The following is a 13,765-nucleotide window of genomic DNA, read 5'->3' as shown; positions in this document are numbered from 1 at the left end:
TGTAATTAATAAGGATTAACTTATTAAATTGTGTAGTCTATAAGATTAGTGATGAAAAGCCTGAATATTTATGTATTATTGGGATGATTTGGGTATGTTGTTAAGAAAGTCTTACGGTTTACATCTCTTTAACTGCCAAATATTGTAATTGTAGTTTAAGAATGAAGATGTGGGTCATTTGGGAGTGAGCTGAAGTTATAGTTTGGGCACATTTGGGCTCCAGCAGGGCTAGCTTAGCAGTAAAGAGAAGCCAACGCGTCAATGCTGATTGGCCAGGAAGGGAGCATGAGGGCCTCCTATTTCAAGGTCTCTGGTCAAAGATAAAAGTTATAGTTTAGAAGTTAGAAGGGATGCCAAGGTTGCAAAGCTGGTTGGCTAGAAGAATGGTCTTGGCCCTCGAATATTCTGAGGACATCAGGTTAGAAATACAAATTAAGGTTAGATTGTTGTAGGGATGCTCAGAGCCCTCTTCCCTTTGGTCAAGAGTTGCAAATATTGGGATAGAAGTCATTAGTTGTGTTGAATCTGATACTTGAGCTAAAAGTTGCAAAACTACTGGCAAAAGGATATAAATATAAGAGGTGCCTTACTGAGGTATTTGTCAAGTGTTAGAATTTGTCACAGGACACTTGCTGAGGGCCATTTATCGGGAGAGAGTTAGGAGTAGGTCACTTGCCAGCAATAAGGCACTTGCTAGGAAGTTAGCATTTGCAGAGGACATCGCCAGTCAACATATATTTGTCACGGGCTGAGGGGGTTGCTGTAAGAACCCATATTAGGCTTGGTTTTTTAATTTAATAATATTTATTGACACAAGTAGGCTGCAATGAAGTTACTGTGAAAAGCCCCTAGTCGCCACATTCTGGCGCCTGTTTGGGTCCACAGAGGTGGAATTCAGAATGTCCAAATTACCTAACAGCACGTCTTTCGTGACTTGTGGGAGGAAACCGGAGTACCTGGAGGAAACCCACGCTGACACGGGGAGAACGTGCAGACTCCGCACACAGTGACCCAAGCCAGGAATTGAACCTGCGACTCTAAAGCTGTGAAGCAACAGTGCTAACCGCTGTTCTACTAATGCAACTGTCATAGGATGAGGATTGCTGTAAGAATCCATATTCGAGATCAGTGGATCCTGTATTGATAGAATTGCCAGGGTTAAAGTAATTGCCTTCAGAGAGAATGAATAGAAAGTGTATAATCACTTAGCTGCCACGGAATCGTTAGTTAAAGTCTAGCCTGGGAGAATTAATAGTAAAGTAGTCTTTGTTATTTTGGGAAAGTTCCAGTCTTTGTGAGAAATCTGTTTCCGCCAGAGAGAGAGAATATTTAGCAGGCAGCTATGAAGTGTGTAGAGTGTTAAACTGTTAAGTTATTAGGGTTAGGGTATTAAGCTGATAAGGTGATTGGAAGCTTCAATAGTTACGGTAGTCTGGGAAGTTGTGGGTTGGAAAAGGATCCACTAGGACTGAAATCTTAAAGCTGCATGTGTGTTAAAGTTAAGTTCGCTAAACTAAAATCCTGAAAGGTATCATAAACCAAGAGACCGGGTTCAAGGAACCAAGAAGAGGCAGTCCAAGAATCCTGCGATACATGGAAAGACAGACCGATGTGCATTGCTCAATGAATGAAATATTGCCTCTCAATCTTAATTGCGCAATAGGCCTTGTTAGCTTGCACTCTAAATTTGTGATCACCCTTTTTGCTAAGATAATTATTCCTCAGCAAGAATTCCTTAGTTTGGGGTTTAGTACAGACTCCAAATCCCTAAAATGCTGCCCATCTTGTCCTGAAGATTTATCAGCATTTAGGTAGAATAGTTTTACTGGAACCTTTGCCCTGGTGATTGGCCTTTCAACCCTTGATATTCAAGTGGGAAGCTAGGGAGGAAATTGCCGCCCCCCAAGCTGAGATATTTGAATCATCGACAGCCACAGGAGAGGTGCCTGAAGGTAGGAGGGTAGAAAATGTTGTGCCCTTGTTTAAGAAGAGCTATAGGGATAAGCCTGGGAACTATAGGCTGGTTAGCCTTACTTCTGTAGTGGGTAAATTGTTAGAAGATATTCTGAGGGACAGGATCTACAGGCATTTCGACAGGCAAGGGCTAATTAGGGAAGGTCAGCATGACTCTGTAACGGGAAAGTCATGTCTCACAAATTTGATTGAGTTTTTTGAAGGGGTAATCAAGAAGGTAGATGAGGGCAGTGCAGTCGATGTTGTCTACATGGACTTTAGCAAGGCCTTTGACAAGGTACCGCATGGTAGGTTGTTGCAAAAGGTGAAATCTCACGGAATCCAGGGCGAGGTAGCCAATTGGATACAAAATTGGCTTGGCCACCTGTTGCTAACTTTCCGGTTGGTTCAATTGCTCTGTTTTATTACCTTTGCTCTCGAGCCACCAGGTATCTTTATGATACCGCCACGAGGTTCAAGTCCAAGTAATGATCAATAACTCAATACACCGATTAGTAAGATTCAAATCAAAGCACATTTATTATACACAGTGATCGCTACTCATGCACAAATTCTACGTCTAAGCTACTTCTACAACTAACAGGCCTATACTTAACTTTGGACTGGCCCACCAGGTCAGGGAAACGAATGGCCTTTCGTTCGGGTTCTGAGTCTGCGGGATTCGAAGTTGGTACGGATTGGTAGCTAGGAGCGCCTATCTCGTAGCGAGCATTGGATTAAGACTTACTTCTGTCAGTTGTCACTGCACCGGTCACGGTCAATGTTGGTTTGTGTTGTTAGGTGACCTGGGCAGGACGAAGAGAGAGAGAGATATTTGAACTTGGGGCTTAACTCTTATAGTCCCCAGGGGCTTCCCGCCTTTCGGGGCAGACCCTGTACCTGGTCCCAAGTGATTGGACTTTGTCCCAATCGTTTGGTTCGATTTCTCCAATACTGGAGCGGTTCCCTGATCGATGGGCGGTCTTGAGGTGTTCGTTCACCTCCTTTGTGTTGGCTCCTGATGGTGCCGGGGAGTCTGGCTTTGCTTTGTGTGTCCCAAATGTTACTTATTGTTCCCGGAGATTGCTCATCAGTATGTAGATGGCTGTTACATTGTTATGCTGATGGTCGCTGGTATCAATGTTGTCTGGCCTTTTGCAGAGTTAAATACACAGCAAACATGCACCTGCTGGTTTCTGTCTGTGTTGGCTGACTTTCCCATCAGCCTTTGCCATTCGCCATTTTAAATCGGGAGCTGGCCAATTTAGGTGGCTACACACCGAAGCCAAAGGGTGGTTGTGGAGGGTTGTTTTTCAAGCTGGAGGCCTGTGACCAGCGGTTGCCTCAGGGATCGGTGCTGGATCCACTGTTATTTGTTATTTATATTAACGATTTGGATGTGAATGTCGGAGGCATGGTGAGTAAGTTTGCAGATGACACCAAGATTGGTGGCATAGTGGATAGTGAAGAAGCTTATATAAGATTGCAACAGGATCTTGGCAGATGGAGTTTAATTTGGATAAATGTGAGGTGATGCATTTTGGTAGATTGAATCAGGACAGGACCTACTCAGTTAATGGTAGGGAGTTGGGGAGAGTTACAGAAAAAAAGATCTTGGGGTACAGGTTCATAGCTCCTTGAAGGTGGAGTCGCAAGTGGACAGGGGAGTGAAGACGGCATTCAGCATGCCAGGTTTTATTGGTCAGAATATTAAATACAGGAGTTGGGACATCTTGTTGAAGTTGTACAAGATATTGGTAAGACCACACATGGAATACTGTGTTCAGTTCTGGTCACCCTATTATAGGAAGGATATTGTTAAACCAGAAAGAGTGCGGAAGAGATTTACGAGGATGCTACCAGGACTTGATGGTCTGAGTTATAAGGAGAGGCTGGATAGGCTGGGACTTTTTTCCCTGGAGCATAGGAGGCTTAGGGGTGACCTTAATGAGGTCTATAAAATAATGAGGAGCATAGATAAGGTAGATAGTCGACATCTTTTCCCAAAGGTAGAGGAGTCTAGAACTAGAGGGCATAGGTTTAAGGTGAGAGGGGAGAGATACAAAAGTGACCAGAGGGGAATTATTTTCACACAGAGGGAGGTGAGCATCTGGAATAAGATGCTAGAAGCAGTGGTAGAAGCGGGTTCAATTTTCTCCTTTACAAAACAGTTAGGACAGTTACATGGGCAGGGTGGGTACAGAGGGATATGGGCCAAATGCGGGCAAGTGGGACTGGCTTAGTGATAGAAACTGGGCGGCATGGACAAGCTAGGCCGAAGGGCCTGTTTCCATTCTGTAAACATCTATGACTCTATGACTCTAAGTACCTTTGGGAAATTTCCTGTTTCTCACAATGAAAACAGATACTAAATACTTGCCTCCGACATTCCTTGTTTTCCATTAGTAATCCCAAACCTCTCTCTCTCCAGATGATCAAGGCTATCTTGAGTTATAATTTTCCCATTTAAATACTTGCAGAAACTCTACCTGAAACTGAATCCACAATTCTCTCACAGTAGGGTTGTTATAAAAGAGTAATAATCTGTATAGCAGAGCAGTCTTGGGGACAAGGAAGAAGCTCAGTGAACCAGATTTTTGAAGACGTTCAGCCAGAGTCTGAAGGAGTCCTAATAGGAGCCAAATCTGTTTTAGATTCTAAACCATGCTAATTTTAGGATGGATTAGAGGTGTATGTTTACTTTCTTGTTGGTTAATGGGAAATTGAGTAGTGACGTTAAGAGATAATTGTAAGCTGCTCTTTTCGGTTGTGAAGTTAAAAAAGTTAATATTGTATTCAAAATAAAGTTTTGTTTTAGAAATACCAAAGCCCTATTTCTTCATGCATTCACTCCTGGAGTGAATCATTCTTTTCACACGTTCTTATAAATAAAACTAAAATATTGGGGCTTTGGTCCAGTATCCTAGCCACTGTTGGGGTCTGGTCTGGGATTGTATTATCGCTGAGAAAAATCTTTGCCGAGAGTGATTAAATATATGCTTAAGGTCAGCCACTGCATCTTTGCCATCCTACATTTTAACCTAGTTTCCCGGCTCACGTTAGCTGGCTCTGCTTTCAAACTCTGATATATAATACTTTTCTATTTAAGTTTAAAACACTAGTCTTACCCCCATACTTTACCCCTTTAAACTAAAGGTGAAATCCTATCAAGCTTTGATCATTGTCCATAGAATCCCTACAGTGCAGAAGGAAGCCATTCAGCCCATCAAGTCTATACTAACCCTCCAAAAGCGCACATTACCCTGCCCTATCTCTATAACTCCGAGCATTGATCATGGCCAATCCACCTAACATGCACATCTTTGGACTGTGGAAGGAAACTGGAGCACCTGGAAGAAACCCACGCAGACAAGAGAACATGCTAACTCCACACAGTCACCCAAGGCCGAATGTGCAAACTTCACATGGATTGTCACCCAGAGGCTACTTTAATATGAGGTTATTGATTCATTCTGTCTCATTTCACATTACCAAGACTAGAATAGTCTGTTCCCTGGTTGGCTGTAGAATGTATTTCTCTAAGAAATGCTCCCGAATATTCAACAAGTCACATTTTCCAGGTTACCTTTGCCAATCTGATTTGCCCAATCAACGTGCAGATTAAAGTCACTCATGAAGCTAAACTAGGAGGCTGTGACTAAACTCTCATATGCTAAATTACGACCTGTAGATAGACTTGGGTATTGGAACAGAATACCAAAGGCAGTGAAACTCACTATGACTTTGAATTTGTGTGTGTCACAATCATTCTAAGTACTGAAAGCATATTTAATTTCAGGAAGTTTGCTTTCCAAAGGGCCCACAAGATAACGGATGCCTTATTTGGTTGTGTCAATAATTTACTTTCGTTCCAAATGGATTAAGATTAGAAGAATAGGAAATGGTGCCAGATTTCTCTTGTAATGCTAGCTTCCAAATAGTATAGAGAGCTACTGACTGTGTCTTTTCTTGCCAGTGATGCCCTGTGCATTAAGCATGATCTCTGCTGTCTGGTTTGCCATGCTACATGTCCTGCATCCAGTATTGGATGAGTGGTAATTTCATTCAATTAAATGTTGAGAAAGTATAAGCATTTGTCTTGATCCCAGCCCCAAGCTCCATCATTCTCCCTCACCACTCCCTGAGGCTGAACCCTGTTTGGGATATGCAATTATACACTAAAGGTCCTATCTAGCTTGCTGTAGTCATGTGACCTCTGCCATGAGGCACAGGCTGGGGACTGCTATGTTACATTCAGTTCTACTAAACACATTCTATTAGAATCAATGTACTCTTTGAGCTTGCAGCAAACTGGTGATTTGCAACCTTGGTATCCTAATGACCCTGATCTGAACCTCTGACCCCATATCCGCTTCATCACCAAGGCTGCCTACCTCCACCTCCATAACATCACTTGTCTCCACCTATGCCTCAGCTCATCAGTAGCTGAAACCTTCACCCATGCTATTGTTAGCTCTCGGTTTGTTCACTCCAATGCTGTTCGAGTGACCTCCAATTTCCACAAACCTGAGTTCTGCATGCAAAGTCATACCAGTAGGGAGGGGTACCTTCAGCTGCTGCTGCACCAGTGTTAATTCTCAGACAGCCTCTGTCACAGCCCTGTTGCATCAAGGGGTCAATTTTGGTAATGGCACCGTCTGTGGGAATGCTCTCTCATCCTCTTTTGTGACTGCCTCAGCCATTGAATAGCACTTTGGATTGCTGGAGAGAACTACCAGATGGGCCGCAAATGGTATCCACCGCATGATCTTTGCACTATCAGCATCATTGACTTGTCCAATGCTACAGCGCATTGATGGATTTTGTGCTTGTCACTGCGTTGCTACTGCATCCATTCCAAGTCCTGCCACACACGAATCTTCATGAGATTGGCCACTGTTTCATTGGAAGAGCTCATGTGCCCAAAGCCCTGAGCCGCATTGGTGCACATGAGCCAGATGGATTCTGTACTGCTGAGGCTTCCCAATACAGCGGAGTATTTGGCATGCTGTCAGAAAGGGAGGAGTGCTCTCCGGCCCTTCATCTAGAGATTCCAATATCTTTTCACCCTCTACTTCAGGTATTCCCATTTCTTCATCGCCAACTTGTTCCTGTGGGGACATTCTGGCAATTGTCCAAAAGGTTGCGTATGCAAATCAGTGTTCCCTGGTGATATTTTAACTTTGACAAGCAGAAACTATGTGGATGACATTATGAATTAATTGTGTGGCATTTGCTGAGCTGGAGAATTCCTGGAATTCACCCTTCTTTGTAATTATTGTAAAATTGACAATTGTATTAATCTGCTTCCGCTCTCTCCTCTTGAATGTATGTTTTTATCACGTCTCCAATGCTTGCTGTGGACACCTGCCCTGATCCACTGAGACCCCATCCACCATCAGAAACAGCTCAACCCCCAGGCCTTTGCTTCTTGTATTTTTAAGCAGAAAAAAACATGTCCCAATGAGCAGCAGCGAGAAAGAAAAATGCATTACAGCAGCTATAAAGTATGTCATTTATCTTACGGAAAGGTTTCCATCCCAGTTGCAGCCCTGCATGCTGATAATTACATCGAGATGAATTTGTACAGGAAAACCAAACCACAGGTGTGTGAACCGATGTTTGTTCATTGCTTCAGAAACGTATAACATTGAATTTCTAAATAGTTCCAAACATTCCAGACATTCTGGACTGCTTCTAAGAGTCCATTGCAAGTTTTATGTCAGTCTCTCGAATGTCATTCCATGTACATCATTCTCGCTCAAATGTACTATAAATACAATAAACATCACAGTTTTACTACAAATCATCATCATCACATTAACTGCAACAAAGAAGGAATAAGACAGTATTGATTGTGGAAAATACATTTTGTTTCTATTAATGAAAATCATAATGCAAATGGTTAGGCAAATTCTAATGCGGAGTCACGCTTCTCTGTCAATATTAATCCTGAAAGCAATATTTCCATTAATTTTCAACATTAATTACAGTCTAATTTCAGGTGGCACTTCCTACTAACCTTGATCCCTAACTAAGATTTTTCTTGAGTTTTTTGATGAGTTCATGGAAAGGGTAGATGAGGTTAACGTGGTGTACGTCAGTCATTTTCAAACCCAGATTTGTGACCCGTGGGTGGGTCGCAGGCGGGTGTCGGAAGGGTCGTGGGGCCATGTGTCACGGCGTTCAGGATCATGGGAAGCAGTGCCCAGAGGCTGTGACCAGCTTTTAATAATGCCAGCTGCAACTGGTTTTCAGAATGCTGGCATGCGTGCCCCCTCAACAGTGCGCAGGTCCGGAGCCCAGCGGGGCAGACCGCCTCCTCCTGATGTTAGCACGCTGACCCAGGTGCAGAGTTTTTTTTTAAATCAATGGAGTCTTCCTGACTGGAGCGGCAGCAGAGGGCAGGTCATGCATCCCATATACTGACGTCACATGCCCTGGGCTGAAGAGAGATTCCTCCATTTTGTTAGCAGCAAGCAAGCAACAGGACTGAAGAATTTAAAATGGAACGTTTCGTAATAAGGAAGAAAGGGCCAGAGACAAAAAGAGGCCATGATAACAGAACTAAATCTGCTGGAGAGAGCTGCTCAAGAGACTCTACAGCAGGACAAAGCAGTACTGGTGTGAGTTACAGGGCCTCTGATGAACAACCCATTAAGAAGAAGCTGAAATCAGGGACAAAGCAGAATAAAGATGATTTTATAAGTTATGGTGTTATTAATTGTACCAATGCAAATCAGGATGCAAAGCCCACGTGTGTTATACGCTGGGAAGTACTGGCAAATGAATGTTTAAAACCCTCAAAACATCAAAGGCATTTGAAGACTAAGCATGGCGAGTTCGAGGACAAACCTCTTGATTTTTTTCAACGGTGCAGTGAGAACTTAACTCATCAGCTGAAATCCTTAGCAGAACTGTAACATTGAATGACAAAGCAAGTGAGATCATGAGGACCAAGCAGGCTCACTTGTCACATTAAAGGTAAGCAAAAATGATGGGTTGCGAAGTTCAGGCGGTGTAGGTCGGAAAGGTCGGCCGGCATGGGACACAAAAATTGTCCGGCGTGGGTCGCAAATGTCAGCCAGCATGGATCCCGAAGGATAGCCAGTTGGTAAAAATGGGTCCCAGGCAGAAAACCTTGAACAACACTGGTGCACGTAAACTTGAATGAAGGCATTTGATGAGGTGCTGCACAACAGACTTTACAACAAAGTTAGAGTTCATGGAATAAAAGGAACTGTCGCAACATGGATATGAAATTCACTGAGTGACAGGAAACAGAGTGGTGGTGAAGGTTATCTTTCTCACTGAAGGAAGATTTATAGTGGAGTCTCCCAGGGGTCAGTGATAGGCTGACTGCTCTTTTTGATATATGTTAATAACCTTGATCCTGGTGTACAGGACATAATTTCAAAATTTGTGGATGACCCAAAACTTGAGGTATTATAAGCTGTGAACAGGATAGTGCAGAACTGCAAAAAATATACATTGGTAGGTGAAATGTGTGGCAAGTGGTTGATGGAATTTAATGCAGAGAAGTGTGAAGTAATTGATTTTGATAGGTAGAATAGAGCAGAGCAATATAAAATGAGGGTATAATTCTAAAGGGGGTGCAGAAGCAGAAGGATATGGGGGTTTACACGCACAAATAATTGAAATTGGCAGAACAAGTTAAGACAGCAGTTAAAAAGCATATGGGATCCTGGGCTTCATAAATGGGAGCATTGACTACAAAAACAAGAATTATATGGGTGGCACTGTGGCAGAGTGATGAGCACTGCTGCCTCACTGTGCCAAGGATCTGGGTTCAATTCCGGCCTAGGGTGAATGTGTGGAGTTTGCATGTTCTCCCCATTTCCATGGGTTTCACACAGTCCAAAAGTGTGCATGTTAGGTGGATTGGCCATGACTGATATACAGGGTTATGGAGGTAGGGCAGGGAATTTGGCTCTAGGTTGAGTGCTCTTTCGGAGGGTCGGTACAGACTCAATGGGCTGAATGGCCTCCTGCACTGTAGGAATTCTATGGATATTGATTATGTTAAATCTGTATAAAGCACTAGTTCAGCCTCAGTTGGAGTAATGTCCAGTTCTGGGCACCACACTTCAGAAAGGGTGTACAAGAATGGTTCCAGGGTTGAGGATCCTGTTCTGTCGAAAGATTAGAAACGCTGGTGCTGTTCTTGCAGAGGGAAGAATGACAGGAGATTTGATAGAAATATTCAAAATCATATGAACATACAAATTAGGAGCTGGAATATGCCACTTGTCCCTCAAGCCTGCTCCACCATTCAATAAAATAATGGCAGATCTAATTGCAACCTCAAACTCACATTCCCACCTATCCCGATAACCTTTCATCCCCCGCTTATCAAGAATCTATCTAGCTCTGCTGTAATAATATTGAAAGACTCTGCTTCCACTTATTTTAAGGAAGAGAGTTCCAAAGACTCACAATCCTCTGACAGAATTTTCCTTCCTCATCTCTATCTTAAACAGATGACCCCTTATTTTTAAATGGACACCTAGTTTTAGATTCTCCCACCAGAAGAAACATCATGGCACATCCACCTTGTCAAGACCTCTCAGAATTTCAGATGTTTCAATCAAGTCACCTCTTTCTCTTCTGAACTCCAGCAGAGACAAGCCTAGCCTGTACAACCTTTCCTCATAAGACAATCCACCCATTCCAGGTGTTAAGTCTCGTAAACCTTCTCTGAACTACTTTTAGTACATTTCCAGAATTCCTTAAATAAAGAGACCAATACTGTACACCGTATTCCAGATGTGGTCTCACCAATACTCTGTACAAATGAAGCATAACTTCCCTACTCTTCTGGAAACCGAAGTACAAATCACCCATGATATTTCTTCTAAGAACTCAAAAAAATTGGTTAAACTTGATTTCCCATGAACAAAACCAAGTTGACTCTGCCTGATTACCTTAAATTGATCCAAATGTCCTACTATAACACTTTAATAATGACTTTGAACATTTTCTACACAACAGATCTTAAACAAACTGCCCTGTTGTTTCCTGCTTTCTGTCTCCCTCCCTTTTTGAATAAAGGAGTTACATTGACTATTTTTCAATCTAATGGAGCCTTCACCAAACCCTAGAATTTTGAAAAATTAAACGGTTCCAGGGAGGCCTGGATGACCACACCCACTTGTCGGGTTCTGGATAGCCTTCTTCGAGCGATGTCCAAGGTTCTGGTGGTGAGGTTGGAGCCATGCCCGAGAGTGGCGGTCTTCAAGGTATCGGACCAGCTGGATGATCTTATGGGGCAGATGGCCGACGCCGTGGCTTTTGCATCCTTAATCACATGCCGGAGAATCCTGTTCGGCTGGCAATCGGCAGCACCACCAACAGCTGCAGACTGGCTGGCAGACCTGCCGGAATTTCTCCACCTGGAGAAGATCAAGTTCACCATCCGAGGGTCAGACGAGGGCTTCCACAAAGCATGGGGACCATTCATCATACTGTTCCAAGACCTGTTCAAGGCAAACAACGACTAGGAAGAGAAGGGGGGGGGAAAGAGAGAGAGGAAGACAAGGGAGGAGACGCACAACAGACAGGAGCAGAGGGGGAGGAGAGGGAAAGGATCCCAAAGAAGGTACAAAACAAAGCACGGGAGGCAAGGGGAGGAGGGGAAGGGCCACGCAGACCCCCCCCCCCCCCCCAAACACCAAACAATAAAAAAGTAAAACCCCAGCAGGGGAAAAAAGCGGAACGTGCCACCAACAAGGGAAAGGGAGTTGTGGCTTCACCTTCTGTACCAGTCTACCATGAGGTACCTTGTCAAAGGCTTTACTGAAGTCCATGTATACAACATCTACTGCCTTTCCCTCATCTATCATCTTTGTCATTTCCTCGAAATTCTCGATCAAATTAGTGAGGCACGGCCTCACCTTCACAAAACCATTCTGTTCATCACTAATAAGTCCATTTGTTTCCAAATGTGAGTAAATGCTGTCTCTAAGAATCTTTTCCAATAATTTCCCAACACTGGCGTAAGGCTCACCGGCCTATAATGAATGCTTTATTTTTCTTTTTGACAAGGTTCATAATATCACTCGTTATCCAGGGTTCCCAATACTTGCCACCCTTACCTTTCGTCTTCACAGGTACATACCGGTCCTGAATTCTACTCAACTGACATTTGAAAGCCTTACACATGCCGGATGTTGATTCTCCCTCAAACAGCCTTGGCCAGTCAACACGCTCCAGATCCTACCTATTGCTGTTGTATTTAGCCTTCCCCCAGTCTAACACCTTCACCTGAGGACCACTCTTGCACTTATCCGTAAGCAGCTTAAAACTTACAGAATTATGATCACTGTTCACGAAATGATCTCCTACTGAAACTTAGATCAACTGGCCGGGCTCAAACCCCAGCACGAGGCCTAATATGGCCCCTTCCCGAGTTTGGCTATTTACATATTGTTTCAAGAAACCCTCCTGGATGCTCCTTACAAATTCTGCTCCATCCATGCCTCTAGCAGTAAGTGTGTCCCAGTCAATATAGGGAAAGTTAAAATCACCCACAACAACCCAATTGTTTATGCATCTTTCCAAGATCTGTCTGCATATAATCTTCTCTATCTCCCGCTGGCTGTTAGGAGGTCTGTAGTAAACCCCCAACATTGCAACAGCACCCTTCCTATTCCTGAGTTCAACCCAGATTGCCTCGCTGCCTGAACCCTCCAAGGTATCCTCCCTCAGCACAGATGTGATATTCTCTTAACCAAGAATGCAACTTCCCCCAGCCCTTTTGCATTCTCCTCTTTCCTGCCTGAAGGATCTAAATCCTGGAATGTTTAGTTGCCAATCCTGTCCCTCTCTCAACCAAGTTTCTGTAACAGCAACAACATCATAATTCCACATACTAATCCAAGCTCTAAGTTCATCTGTCTTACCTGAAATACTCCTCGCATTGAAACTAATGCACTTCAGCCCACCAGCCCCGCTGCGTTGAACAACCACTCCCTGCCTGCTCTTCCTCTTAATCTTACTGGCCTTAGTCTGTAGCTCTCCCTCAATTATTTCTCCCACTGACCTACTGCTCTGGTCCCCTCCCCCCCCTTCCATACTAGGCAGTTCAATCTGTTTCTCTGCCTTCTACTTTTCTCCTTACTCGCTTTTGTTTCTATCTCCTCTTTACTACCCTCTGACTTCTTGACTTCACATCCCCCTGCCACATTAGTTTCACACTCTGATGAGTGTCCTTATTTAAGTTTAAAACATTTGCCTTTGACCTACTCTTCTTTCCCTCAAATTGAATGTAAAATTCAATCAAATTATGATTGCTGCTACCTAGGGGTGCCTTCGCTATGAGATCATCAATTAATCCTAACTCATTACACAATACCAGATCTAGTATAGCCTGCTCTTTGCTTGGCTCCAGAACATGCTGTTCTAAGAAACTACCCCAAAACATTCCGTGAACTCCTCATCTGGACTACCATTGTCCATCTGATTTTTCTAGTCTAGATTAGAATTCCGCCTGATTAACGCTGTGCATTTCTGATGAACTCCCATTATGCGTCCCACCGTGTGGGTACTGTTATGGAGCCTGTACACCACTTCCATTAGTGACTTCTTGCCTTTATCATTTCTCATCTCTACCCAAATTGCTTTTACATCCTAGTATCCTGAAATTAGGTTATCCCTCTCTAACATGCTAATAGTATTATTAATTAACAGAGGCACCCCTCCCCCTTTTTCTAGCTTTCTGTCCTTCCTAAATATCATGTACCCTTCAATATTTAGATCCCAATCTTTAGGTTATCTCATCTTCTAAAATGTT

Source organism: Scyliorhinus torazame, chromosome 3 (genome assembly GCF_047496885.1).
Source record: "Scyliorhinus torazame isolate Kashiwa2021f chromosome 3, sScyTor2.1, whole genome shotgun sequence".
Classification (NCBI taxonomy): Eukaryota; Metazoa; Chordata; class Chondrichthyes; order Carcharhiniformes; family Scyliorhinidae; genus Scyliorhinus; species Scyliorhinus torazame.
Note: the sequence above shows the minus strand (reverse complement) of the source record.